Source organism: Prionailurus viverrinus, chromosome B2 (assembly GCF_022837055.1).
Source record: "Prionailurus viverrinus isolate Anna chromosome B2, UM_Priviv_1.0, whole genome shotgun sequence".
Lineage (NCBI taxonomy): Eukaryota > Metazoa > Chordata > Mammalia > Carnivora > Felidae > Prionailurus > Prionailurus viverrinus.
Window position 1 is genome coordinate 44,756,297 of NC_062565.1, and position 14,130 is coordinate 44,770,426.

Genomic DNA, 14,130 nt, shown 5'->3' on the forward strand with positions numbered 1-14,130 from the left:
AAATTAATTCGAATTCAGTAAAAATGATACCATTCTTTTTTTATTTAAAAAGGGTAAGTGTGGCCCTCTGGTCTGTTGCTTAATATTTATTGAGTGTTTATTTTGAGTATGTTTTTGATGAACATTGAAAAATGGATTATCGGTGTGTCTGAACAGAGGAAAAGAACACACACAATCTGAATTAGAAGACAAATTAAAATTTATCTCTAGTTCCAGCACTGCCTCCATGGAAATGTGGGCTCCCCTTAGTTTTTCAGATGAGAAAACTAAGGCCTAGAAAGGACTATGTGCCTCAGGAGACCCCACCAAGCATTCTTACATTCTAGATGACAATATCGTCCTACAGTCGGGCAAACCATTTGTGATAGAATTGTGGATAGTGACTGTCATCAAAGATGATGATGAGAAGTATAGATCTCTGTAATTTATTAGGTGCTCACTGAAGTTTGCCTCTGAAGTCCCATTACTATTCAAAGAGTCTAAAATTTCTCACATTTATTTCAAATCCAAGGTAAACCTCACGTAGGCTTCTGAGCCTAACCGTGATTATCTCTTGTATTTATCCAACCCACCTCTGACTTACTAGGCAGTTCAGGCCTTCACCGCCTCTCTCGTGCACCATTGGACGAGAATGGCTTGCATTCTTTCCCTCTCCGCCCCATTGTCTACATGGACGCAAGATTAACCTTCCAGAAGTGCCCTTCTCACATGTTATTCCCTGTTCAGCTCCCCATTGCTTTTTGAGTAAAGGCAGTTGCTTTCATTGATACTCAAGGCCTTCCATGACCTAGATTGTATATTCCAGAGCAAGTATATGTAATAAGCATCTATTAGATTTTCACCACTGAAGGTGGCTGATTTTTCATAATTGAAAATAGAGTGAGAGGTTTTCTGGTATTCACGCCAAAGTAAAAATGCAAAAGCTAATCAGGACTGAGAATCAATCCTGGCGGTGGAGAGGAGCAGTTATTATTGTCAAACTATTTTTGAATGTTTGGTAAAAGCAAACGAATCCTACCATTTACTTGGTTTGTTAATCTCCATCTTTCCCCGCCCTTTGGCCTCGGGATAATCACTGCATACTCCAGTTCAATCCATCCTTCAATGACAATGCAAAAGGCTGCCTCCTGGCTGGAGGTTCCTTGATCTGCCTAGCTATAAATAGTCTCTACTTCCTCTTAATCTAGGTCCTTAACCTTCCTCCTTGTATTATATTTGTTGTCGTAAGCATAGCATGAAGCAAATCTATTTATTCCCTTACTCATGTATCCATTTCTGTATTCATTCACTGGAGAAACATTTATTAAGTCCTGCTAAGTGCCAGGCGCTCTGCTAGGTGCAGAGAAAGGAGCAGAAAACAAGCAAATGATCCCTGTCTCCATGGAGCTTAGAGTCTAATGGAGTAGATGAGCATCATTAAAGGATCAGTCACTGAATTCACTGTTTGACCATGACCATGAAAGTGTGACCAAGGAAAATAATCATGACACTAATATGTTGTTGAGCACTTACTATGTGCCAGGCGCAGAGCTGAGCATTGACTGTATTAAATCTTTTAATCCTCATTGCAATTCCAGTATAGGGATTTTAGTATAGTATCTACTTAACAGTATGATATCAAATGAACTGAGCCACAGAATGGTTAAGTAATTTTCCCCAAATTACACAAGATGGTAAGTGGCAGAGCCAGAATGTGAACCGAAAAAGCCTAATGCCAGAGCCCATATTTTTCACCACTGTGCTGAATTTTCTAATAAAGTCTATTAACAGAGGGACATGACCTAGTCCTGGGGATCTGTGGAAGGTGTCGTGAAGGAAGTATTTAGTTGAGCTGAAATCTGAAGTGTGAGTTGGAATTAGCTAAAAATAAAAGGGAGCTCAGAGGGGGAGGAGGTTGAGAGTTCCAGGTAGAACAAAGATCATGTGCAAAGGCCCTGAGGCAGAAAAATGCACAGTACATTCAAGGAGCTGCAAATGGGCCAGAGTGGCTGGAACACCAAAAGGAGCAAGGGATGTATACTGGAGGGCTTGTGAGGTGAGCAGGAGCCAGGACAGGCAGGGTAATTGCAACCACAGGAGTGTTAAGATTGATTAGGAAGACAGTAGAGAGAGTAGAGATGACAGCCAAGAACTGAGGCCCAGAGAATTCCAGCAACCAGAGGTCCTGTCAAGGAAGATGATGGAGCGAAGATGTTTGCGAATGAGAGACCAGAGAGGCAGGAAGGAAACAAGGTTAGAAGAGAGTATGGAACCAGGGAAAACCAGGTTTCAAGAAGCAGACTGTCACAACTGTGTCCAGTGGTGCTGAAAGGCCCACACGGAGGGGGCTGATTTTGCCCATGGGATTTGGAGACATGATATGTTCTCAGCAAGGGCAATGTACTCGTGATATGTGCTCAGCTCTCCTTGGGGCGAGTAGGGAGGAAATCACATTGGGGGTAGCTGTAGACTATGTGCAAGATGAGTGAGTGTATACAACTTAGGAGATTTGCAAGGTGGAAGAGAGAGTGGAGATGCCTCCCATTTGTAACCTGCTTGGCTCTCATGTCGCATGGAGTAGTGATATTATATGTGTGACTTTCTTTTTTTTTTATTATTAATTTTTTAAATGTCTATTTACTTTTGAGAGAGAGAGAGAAAGAATGCCAGTGGGGGAGAGGAAGAGAAAGAGGGAGACACAGAACCCAAGGCAGGCTCCAGGCTCTGAGCTGCCAGCACAGAGCCCCACATGGGGCTCGAACTCATGAACGGTGAGATCATGACCTGAGCTGAAGTTGGACACCCAACCAACTGAGCCACCCAGGAGCCCCAAGTGACTTTCTTTTTAAGAAAAGAACTCAATGTATTGCACGCGAGGACTGTATCAAGGGAAGCCATGCCTCTTACTCAACCTTGGCCTGTGGCTGGCCAACTAGACAAGTTACTGTCCTCTTTGAGAGAGGCCACATGCATATCTCCCCGTGTCCTGCTTTGCACGTTCTGGGGAACAGCCTAGATGTTCAGGTAGTTATTTTTTAAACACGTACTTCTGATCAACATAGTAGGTGAGAGACTGAACATAGATCGTCACATACATCATTCTACTCCTGGAGAATAATTCAGAGCAGATTCCTTTTGATGACAGGTGCTAAATTATAACACCAAATTCCAGGAGGGCTTCAACTGCAAATTCTGCTGTGATTATTACTCATCTCCATGAGGCACAGGGTATCAGCCATAACCTCCCTCCTGAACTTGAGGATTAAAAATCCTCATGTATAACCTTAAGAGCCTGCCTTCATAGATCTGTATTTTCCACGGCAGAGGTGACAAGACTTATCTTTGCCGACATTATTTAATTAGATGATTCATCCCTCACACATGCAGAAGTATAAGCTAAATATTTATGTAACACAAACACGAAACACAATACCAATTAAAGGACTGCCTTGAACATTTTTTTTTTTCTATTTAATTTTCCCTTGCCTTGAAATAAGGTCCCGCAACAGCATTGTGTCAGGGCGGCTCGGTACCATCAGATTACAGAAGAACATTTGTTTGTACACAATGGGGTCAAGTTTTCCAAAACACACTGCCCGTGTGTGCAGCATTGATAACCTTTTACACTTCTTTCCCTGTTGTAAATCCCTGGAGAATTTGAACCTTTAAGCAAGAGATTGCCATCTTTATGAAAACATTAAGTTCCTCACTCTGCTCTTATCTCTTCGATCTTCCTACTTTCATTTACTGTGTGGAAGGGGTTCCCTAAGTCCCAGCAAAACAATGCCGGGGCTGTGCTCCAGCTATGATGGAGGGTAGCCCTGTGGTTGGCTGTAGGGATGCACTGAGCAGCAGAGGGCTTGGGTGTGGGGCCAAGCCTTACAGATCTGTGGTCCTACCCTCCATCAGGTATTCAAAAGAATACTGGAGTGTTAATCATAAAAGTAATGGACCATTTGGAGCAGTCTCTGGTCACTATGCAGGAGCAGGGGCCAGGGGCCCTCATTCTGGATGGTACGGAGGTCTGCGGGAGGGTCCGAAGGCTGGGTGGCTGAGGCAGAGGGGGTGGAGGGCATTTGGACACTCCAGGGGCTTGAGGGGCAGCAGTTATTTACAACATGGTTTAAAATATTCCAACATTTTAGGGGTGCCTGGGTGGCTCGTTCGGTTGAGCGGCCGGCTCTTAGTTTTTGCTCAGGTCATGATCTCGTGGTTCGTCAGTTGGAGCCCTGTGTCGGGATTGGCGCACTGTGGAGCCTGCTTGGGATTCTCTCTCTCCCTCTCTTTCTCTGCCCTTCCCATGCTCTCTTTCTCAAAACAAACAAACAAACATTTAAAAAATTATTCCAACGTTTTAATGATTGTCAGGGCCACTTTAGCCCTCTGTGTCTCCTGCTTTCAGAGACCTCATCGTCTCTGTCTCCTGAGACCATGCATGGCTGTCCTTGGCCCATGACTTCTTTTTTCTGAAATTTTCATTTTCCCTTCTAGGGATTTTGTTAAACTTTAAGAATAAGGTGTGTGTACTACTCGAAATACAGTTCCCTGAGAAGTCATGGATATTCCAAGATTTCTTTAATCTGGAGCATCTGATATTAGCCAGTGCCATTCTTCACTAGTCCTCGTCCTCCCTGGTTTCTTGGTTTCTGATGCCCTTAGTGCCTCCTCGTTCACGGGGCCCCCTTTCCTCTTCCATCACTCTCCCCTTCCTCTCCCATCACTCCAGCTTTTGCTCCTTTCCCTCCTCCTCCCAACTGCCCCACTGTGGACCTGGGTCCTTGGCTCATCCCCCCGACACCCTTTCTCTTAGAGAGCTTGTCCACTTCCATAGTTTTCATTATCAAGTTACATGAGAACTCCAAAACTTTATTTCCACCCTGATCTCTCTGCTCCGTATTAGGCGCATCTCCCCAACCACACTCTTTCCCTCTGGGTGGAAAATTCAGTTCCCCAAAGACTGAATGTCATTCTTCTTTCCCACTGCTACCTCATAACCCATCCCTTTCAAGATTTCCCAACAGCTGGCTTCATCGTCCAGTTCCCCAGGCTCACCACCGCACGGGTATTCCTCACACAAGAATCCAGGGCAGGAGAGGGAGCCGCAATGGGACCAGCCACCAAGTCCTGTCACTGCCTCCGCTGCTGTTTTCTTTCCCTCGGCTGCCACCCTGGTTTGGACACGATCACCTCGCACCTGGATGATTGCAGCAATCTCCTGGATGGGCTTCCTCCCCACCCCACCCCCACCGCCCTGCTCAATAACCCAACGCACCATCGGCAGATTCATTTGCCTAGAACGCGATTTCTCATAGATTGCTGTCTACCGCATTCAAATTCTTCAAACGTTCTCAAGTGACCAGGCAATATTTGGGCTACTTCACCTGGCACACACAACCTAAATATAAACCCAGCTCTGCCATGTTTTTCTTCCACAAAACTTGCCTGCAAAATAGGCTGACCACTCACAAGTTTTCACCGTACTTTCTTTGGCAAAATGTGTCATAAATACTAAGAGCAAGTCTTGGTTGAATGAATGGCTGCCTCTCGGTTTCTTCTCAAACCATTCCTGGCCGCTGAAATGTCCCATTCCTCCTTCCTGAGCTGTCTTTTGGGGTCTCGCTATTCACTTAGTAATGGCAATAATTGCTATCATTTATCAAGACTCGGCTACATTCCAGGAATTAGACTAAACACCCTGCATGAACTAGGCTCATCTAATCCTTAGGTCCTACCTTGGTAGAACTATCATCGTCCCCATTTTATAGATGAAGGAACCGAGGCATGGGGAAATTAAATAACACACCCTGGTCACACGGTAAAGTAGTCGAGTCTGTTGCCAAGGCTGGAGCTCTTAATCTTTACAGCATCCTGCCTCTTTTCTTATCGCCTCCAGAGATGCATCTTTCTCCTGACTACACTGCATGTATCTGCCGTGTGGACCTTTCTGCAGTGCCCTGTGAGGTTTGCAGCATCGCATAGTATTTAGGCATGACTCATAAGTCAGACAGCCTGGGCTGGAGTCCCGACTTCATCCATTGCTGGCTTTGTGTGCCTCGGGCAACTTACTTAAAACTGTGTGTTTCTTCATCAGTAAAACGGCTACTATAAAAGCACCAGACGTATAAGATTATTGGAATAACTACATGAGCTAACAATCTTTGGAAAACCCTGAGCCGAGTGGCACATAATAAACACTCAGTAAATATTGTCAGGTACTATTAAAACCCTCAATGCCTGTGTTTGGTCCTCTATTAAGAATCTAAGGTAATTAAAGGAAAGGATTCTCTGCCTGGGTAACCCCATAGCACTTAGCAAGTCTATGCAGCACAGACGCTTTCACCACACTGTGACTTCAAAGGTTTCACTTTGGGGATTATTTTTAGGAAATAGGCAAGATTTCAGTTATTGAACCTTTATGACTAGAATCACACCATGTGGGCTGAAATGCTGTGTTGGTAAATTACTTGTGAATTCATAGTGTACCCACAGCCAATGCAGACATTTCAGTCAACAAGCCGCCCGGTGGTACTTACTATGTGCCGAAACCCAGGGGCACCCTGGACTCTGACGTAAAGCTGGCAGAGCCCCTCCTAACGCTCTCCATTCACACACACACATGACAGCCACGAGCGATTCTAGCTTGAACTGTATTGAGAGATCTTGGAGGGGATAGTTCTAGGAGCACATTTTATGATTAAAAAATAACCCCGATTTATTGTCTATCCATACCTAGCTCAATCCACAAAGCGGCAGATCACGCAAAGGATAATTAGTATTTCTTTCTTCCCTTTTTTCTGGACGTGGGGACACACACGTCAACGTGCCGTGGGATAAGATATATGACCCCCATAATCATTTGGCACCAGAAGAGCACATCCTGTTTACCTCGAACATTTAATCTGGGTTCGTAAAATTCGCAAGGAACAAGGGAGCCAGTCTATCTGCAGTGAAGTCAGGGGTGTGGCCGGGCCCTTGGTGGGGGAACTGGAAATCTCTGCATTCTCACACGTGGGTGTGAGATGGGTCCGTTTCTCTCACGGGCAGACAGCAGCAGCCAGAATCCTAATGCACATTGCTCACGTGCTCACAGCTGCTGGCCCTTCCGGCCCCAAATGCTTGGCCACATGAACAGGTGTTGGTTCTGCTTCTCCATCTGTCAACTTTCTCTCTTACAGTTGGGACTCCATGGTTCCCAACCCTAGCTATATAAAAGAATCGTTTCGGAGAGAAAAAGAAAGAAAGAAAGAAAGAAAGAAAGAAAGAAAGAAAAGAAGAAGGAAGGAAGGAAGAAAGAAAGAAAAGAAGAAGGAAGGAAGGAAGGAAAGAAGAAGGAAGGAAGGAAAGAAAGAAGGAAGAGAGAAAGAAAGAAGGAAGGAAGGAAGGAAGGAAGGAAAGAAAAAGGAAGGAAGAAAAGAAAGAAAGAAAGAAAGAAAGAAAGAAAGAAAGAAAGAAAAGAAAGAAGGAAGGAAGGAAGGAAAGAAGAAAGAAGGAAAGAAAGAAAGAAAGAAAGAAAGAGAGAAAAGAAAAAACGGCCCTGCCCAGATCTCTTTCCCAGAGATTCTGATCTAGCTGTTCCAGGGAAGTACCTGGGCATTGTTTTCTTTTTGTTAAGTTTCGACGGTGATGCTAATGGACAAGTGTTGGGATCTGCTAAAATCTGGCCCAGGCAATAGCTTGGTCTGTCTGTAGATTCCCAGCAAAACTGGGAACCCATGTTGCTAGGAAGCTGACAGAATCCAGCCACACACGTTAATTCTCTCCTCTGCATGACTTTTATTCTCACCTTACTGACCCCAAGAGGGGCTGGGAAGCCGGAGACCTCGGTTTTTTTCTTATCTTGGTGCCCCAAAAAGATCCATTGTGTGATGCTGGGCAAACCGCTTAATCTCCGAACCTTTCATTTTTGTATTCCATAAAATGAGATAGGGTATGTGTTTCCCCTGAGGTGGGGTGGAAGAAGCAGCAGTCCCTGCATGGGGACACGGTGACGTGATTACTCTGATTAGCCCAGGAGAAGGGATCCAGGCTGAAGAAGCACGACAGAATGTCCAAAATCAGCAGGGCCAAATGGCCTTCTAGTTTTGGATAGGGAAACTTTGGAAAGGCCAAGAAAATACCAAATAGCAACTGAAAGTATTTTGTAATTATTCTCGGGTTTGACATTGTAACTTCTTTCCAAACGGTCTCTCCATGACCCATATCGACTGGTTCATAGGGAATTTTTCTTATTCACTTGTCTCATGACATCGTGCAGGGGGGGAAAAATAGATGGTTACCTTTTCACAGAGGGCCAAAAGAGGTAGAAACTGAATTTACCTGTTTTTTTAAAAATCTATTATCCATTAAATAAAAAGGGAATCTCTCCTACCCTCATCCTATCTTCCCTGAACCAACCACTCAATCTAACTAGCTTCTAGCTAGTTAGCTAGCTAGCTAATCATTCATCTACCTATCCAAGTTCATTTTCCTTTCCTTTCCTTTGTTTTCCTTTCCTTTCCTTTCCTTTCCTTTCCTTTCCTTTCCTTTCCTTTCCTTTCCTCTTTTTTCTTTCCTTTTCTTCCCCCTTTCATTTCTAAAACAAGGCTGCCTTTGATGGCCTTCAAAGAAAGAAGGCCAAGACTCCAGAAAATCCAGAGTTTAATCTGTGGGATGCTCTTATTTTTAAAAAATTATTTATTTATTTATTTTGAGAGAGAGCATTGCACACATGAGCAGGGGAAAGGGACAGAGAGAGAGGGAGAGAGAATCTTAAGCAGGCTCCACAATCAGTGTGAAGCCCAGTGTGGGGGTCAATCCCACGACCGTGACATCAAGATCTGAGCTGAAATCAAGGGTTGGACACTTAACCAACTGAGCCACCCAGCCGCCTATGGGAAGCCATTATTAATAGTGATTGCCAAAGCCAAAATCAACGCAAAAGTAATAATGACAAAAATGAACAAAACTCTTTTGGACTTTTCTAAGAGTCAAAAGAGCCGTCGACACCTCCAGGTATCATTTTATCTTTCAGTGAGAAAAGGTGTTGTTAAAGATCGATAAATGAATCTGACAATGAGGATTTATTGTGCTCTGTGCCTTGGCTTGTCCTGAGAGCAGAGAAGACAGAAAACAACGGACAAGATACACAGCAAATTGTTGATGGGATAATTTGGGGGAGGAGAAAGACATAGTGGGTACTGGAGGGTGTTAGAAATATTCTATTACAGGAGGAATATATTCATGTGCTACTTATATAATTCAGAAATGAATGACCAAAAACATCAGCCCTTTATGGAAGGAAAAACGGAGTGGCGGTGAAATGGCAGGGCCTGGCTCTCTGCAAAGTGTAAGAAAACATGGTTTAAGCAAGCCACACATCAAAGAGCTTTTCCTCCTTCTAGAATGCTCAAGGCCAAGTCTGCCCAGCTCTTAAACTCAGCACTTTTCTTGACTTCCTTCCCAGCGCTGACTGTAAACGCTTTCCTCTCCCTCATGGGCGGGAGGTGACAGTTTAACATTTTGGAGATCACCCGTTACCCCAGGGACTGCCTGGGAGCTGAGAGATTAGCTGGTGCTCCCCCTCCTATACACAGTACAGCCTCTTGGCAGCACAACGACACATCGATGCCCGGCCATGGAAATACTCATGGCGGCCTTCATGCATGCTCTGGTCTTTATGGTATTTTCTGGCTCAGGGATGGGAAAATTCATTTTAAAAAGAAAGAAGAAAAAAGAAAAAGAAAAGGAAAACTCTCTTCATTATAGAGGAAACCCTTAAAAGATGCCATCTAATTGCCGACACTCTGTCTTCCTAAGCACAGCCTCGTCAACTTGGCCAACAGCCTGAACAATGCTCTTGAGCAGATACCCTTTATGCTGGCAACATACATGTGACAGCTATACAAAAGGAAGCCAGGCAAAGAGGATCATAACTGGACCGAGGCGCCCCCAGGGTCTTGCTACAAAGGGAGATGAACCACAGTAGAATGCCTGTTACCTGTTCAGCACCGCAGTCCCCAGGCTGGCTTCTGCTCTGATCAGATGTCTAAAATCATCCAGGTTTCCACTATGAGGCCATTGGCCCCATGCTCTCCAAGGAAATCTACACCCGATGAAGGGAAAGCCAAGCAGGATTCATTGTGAGGGCTCCGTGCCGAGCTCTGCCTCACCCCTCTCCCGTGCCTCCCCTGCAGAGATCCTCCAAGCCTCACAGAGCCATCCGTTGAGAGGCTCGCTTCTGTTTGAAAAACAAGCGATTTCCTGGTCCTCTTCCCCGGATGGCGTGCGCGATTTCCCTTACGCCCATGGGAAGTCCTTCAGATCCTTCTTATCTAGAAACCTCTCCGCTGAGTGGCCAGACTTGTTTCGCCAATGCCCCTAGTTCTTGCTTTTCTTTCACCAAAGGAAAAAAATCAGAAAAATGAAACCAAAGCAAACTCCAAAGGGGTTCGAGCTAAGGAGTGGTGTAGGATGCACTGTTTCAACCTTTGAAAGATGTTCACTAAATCAGACTGTGTTTTCAGAGTGGAAGGAAAGTAGAATTATTGATGAGTTCTTATTTCTGGTAGCATCAAGAAGTCAGAGAATTTTTTAAAAAATCCCCAGAATATGAAAAGACCTAAAGATACTCTTAGCCCCAGCACTGAGAGAGCTGCACTTCAAATCTGCCACATTAAGGGGACAACTGTGGGCACCTGGCTGGCTCAGTCGGCTAAGCGTCCGACTCTTGATCTCGGCGCAGGTCGTGATGTCACAGTTCCTGAGTTCAAGTCCCACATCATCAGGCCCCGTGCTGATGGCGTGGCGTCTGCTTGGGTTTCTGTCTCTCCTTCTCTCTTCCCCTCCCCTCCTTGTGTTCTCCCTCTCTCTCAAAGTAAATACATTAATTTAAAAAAAAAAGATTTAAAAAAAGGGGACAACTAGTTCTCTCGGATTTCCAGGAACACTCTGGATGCTTATGCATCCAATGCTGCGATGCTTCAAATATCATCTTGATAACAGCACTAATCTTTAAAGATCAGGAGATACATGGAAAAGGGCCAGTTGGCAGGCTGTATTCAGGTTGTCGTGTTTGAAGACGACTTATAATCAGAGTTTTGAGCTGGAAGTGACCTACCCACCCTCATTTTACAAGTCAGGCACCTGCGAGCCGGGGAGAAACAGCGGCTTGCCCGCGGTCAGAACACAGATGAGACGTGATAGATTATCACTCTTGTTCTCATGCTTTCGTGTGGGGAGTGTTGTTCAGGTAGCCCTCCTCTGGACCCCCTCCCGTGGAAAGGCTGAGGCACAAGGCCTGGGCTGGGCTCGGCCAGTGTCAGACTGTAGGGATTCAGACTGTATTCCCATGGGTTTCTATTTATGTGGCCTCGTACACATGACAGCACGTCTCTGAGACTTGGTTTTATTGTGTGTGAAAGTGGCTAACACGACCGCTGAACGTACAGGCTCCCGTGAGAGCCTGGTACAGAGGAGGAGACCTGTTACAATCTGGGGCCCCAGGCTCTAATCCTACAAGCTCATACTCTTTTCCTATCCCACACCATCTCTCTGTCCTTCTCGCCCACCTTCCCATCTGGTCAAAGCTATCCCTGGGGGGCCCGCGTGGCTCAGTCTGTCGGGCATCCGACTCTTGGTCTCGGCTGAGGTCATGACTTCATGGTGTGTGAGTCTGAGCCCCGCATCAGTCTCTGTGCTGACAGCGCGGAGCCTGCTTGGGATTCTCTTTCTCCCTCTCTCTCTCTCTCTCTCTCTGCCCCTCCCCTGCTTACTCTCTCTGTCTCTCTCAAAAAATAAGTAAATACGCTTAGAAAAAGCTATCACCCATAGGCATGTTGACAACTACCAGTAGTAATCAGCCCTGAGACAAAAGTGAACAATTGTGACCAAAAAAGAGGATAGACTTGCTATGATGAGCACTGGGGCTTGTATGGAAGTGCTGAATCACTGAATCATGCCCCCTGAAACTAATATCACACTGTCTATTAACTAACTGGAATTTCAACAAAACCTTAAAAAAAAAAACAAACAAACAAGGAAATACCGGACATCCCAATACAGTTGTGACTCTCCCTTGCAAAAACAAAAGATGAACCGTCACAATATTACTCTACCTCTCGGTAGTGATTCTCAGTTGTATTCTCCAGTTAGCTTCACGTCGTCGTGGGCGGACTTGGAGTTTGCTGGCCACAGTCAACCCTCCACTTCCTCCTTGCTGCCAGCCCACAGTGGCTGGGGAACTCAGGGAAGGCAACCTGGCTGTCTTGGGCCAGGTGGGCATCGTGATTGGTCTAAAGCATGCGGATCTCATTCTCCTTGCCGGACATTGGGGCATGCTTGGACACGAAGCCAAGTGAGGATGCACATTACCTCTGGATTCACCCTTAGTGGGGCAATAAAAGCCCTTATTATTTAATCCGGTTCCAGCTGGGTTTTCCGTTATTTGTAGCTAAAAGCTAAAAATCGTAACCTGGTGAATCACGATGAAGAAAAGATCTTTTGGGCCTATCTGTAATACTACTCTTGGCTTAAAAAAATATTAGGAAGAGTATTAAAACACATACACATGGAGTCAAAGGGCTTCAAATCATATCCTAAAATATTCCAAATTAATTTCCTATGCTAAATATACGAAGTATTGACTTTTTCTGTAAGGAATGGATAGAGATACTCTAGATTCTTTATTGCACTAAAAATCCAGAATACTAAATGTACGTAGGGGAAAAGCGCCCAGGTCTTGAAAGCCCAGAGTAGGATGGCGGTGAGAGTGCCGACCCCAGATCTGCTAATAGCTCTGGGCAACCTCAACAGGTTATTAGTCCTTCTGCACCTCAGTTTCCTCATTTATAGAATTGGAGTAATAATAATACCTACCTAAGGGTTGCCGTGAAGATTAAAATGCTTGCAAGAGTGCCTGGCGCATAGAGAGATGGTATAAGTGTTGGCTACTGTTATCTTTACTGAAAAGAAATTTTTGTTGTAATAATAGTTGCGCATGTGGATTTGGTATTCTCCTTTGCTTTCTGCTAGCGTTGATTTCTTTCTTCCTTCCTTCCTTCCTTCCTTTTCTTTCTTTCTCTTTCTTTCTTTCTTTCTTTCTTTCTTTCTTTCTTTTTCTTTCTTTCTTTCTTTCTTTCTTTCTTTCTTTCTTTCTTTCTTTCTCCTTTCTTTCTAGAGCACAAGCAGGGGAGAGAGGCAGAAGGAGAGGGAGAAAGAATCTTAAGCAAGCTCTACACTCAGCACGGAGCCCGACGTGATGTTCGATCTTACGACCCTGGGATCATGACCTGAGCAGAAATCAAGAGTCAGAGACTCAACTGACTGAGCCACCCAAGGCGCCCAGAGACTGGCACTTTGAAGAGGACTTTGGTATACATCTTGTTTTCATCATGATATTTGGTTCCTTTGGGGGTGACTTGAATGTAGATTAGGATAAATGTAGGTGTGTTGGAGAAGAATGAAGAAACAATAGGAGGAAACTGGACGTGGATGTGGTAGTTATAAAGGATGCTGAAAGAATTTTACTGGCTGGCCGCTTTGGAAAAGGATTGCAGGCTAGAAGCAAATGTCGGGTGGCCCGTTAGCCCACTCCAGGTGAAAGGGAAGTTTGCAGACCTCAGACTTACAAAACAAGTAATGATACCAGGGAGCTTGACTTGCATCCGTCTTACCTTAAGAAACACCCTGCTGTTGGGGCACCTGGGTGGTTCAGTCGGTTAAACATCCTACTCTTGACTTCGGCTCAGGTCCTGACCTCATGGCTCATGAGTTCGAGCCCTGTATTCAGCTTCAGGCTGGCAGTGTGGACCCTGCTTGGGACTCTTTCTCCCTCCCTGCCCCTCTATGATTGCTTGTGCATACACACACACACTCTCTCTCTCTCTCTTTCTCTCTCTCTCTCTCAAAATAAATAAACTAAAAACAACACACAAATTTAAAAAACACCCGCTGTCAGAGTGAGCTCCCAGTAAATGCTTCTTTTAAAATGCTCCAAGACTTCCTGCTTTGGGTGGGTTGGGAGCGGGCTGTGGGCACAGTTGGCTCTCTGACATGGAACGGGGCGTTGTCAAGGTGGCTGTTCCTTTGCTTCCCTGAGGAGCAATTCCTCTCTCACCCACAGTCCCGTTTGTTGCTAGGAACACTCTGTGCTTGTCCCCACTCACTTTACAATGA

General features: G+C 45.1%; 1 protein-coding gene across 6 annotated transcripts in view; it reads right to left on the bottom strand.

Moving 5' to 3' along the window:
* The window catches only part of ADGRF5 (adhesion G protein-coupled receptor F5), a 98,403-nt gene that overhangs the window by 58,834 nt on the left and 25,439 nt on the right, over nucleotides 1-14,130 (bottom strand). The window contains exon 1 of one of the 6 annotated variants that reach the window (XM_047858927.1): nucleotides 9,956-10,204. The exons of the other annotated variants lie outside the window; for them this stretch is intronic. The gene's annotated coding sequence lies outside the window, so the exon portion shown is untranslated. Of the gene's footprint in view, nucleotides 1-9,955; nucleotides 10,205-14,130 lie in introns of those variants that run through there. 6 annotated transcript variants of the gene reach the window in all.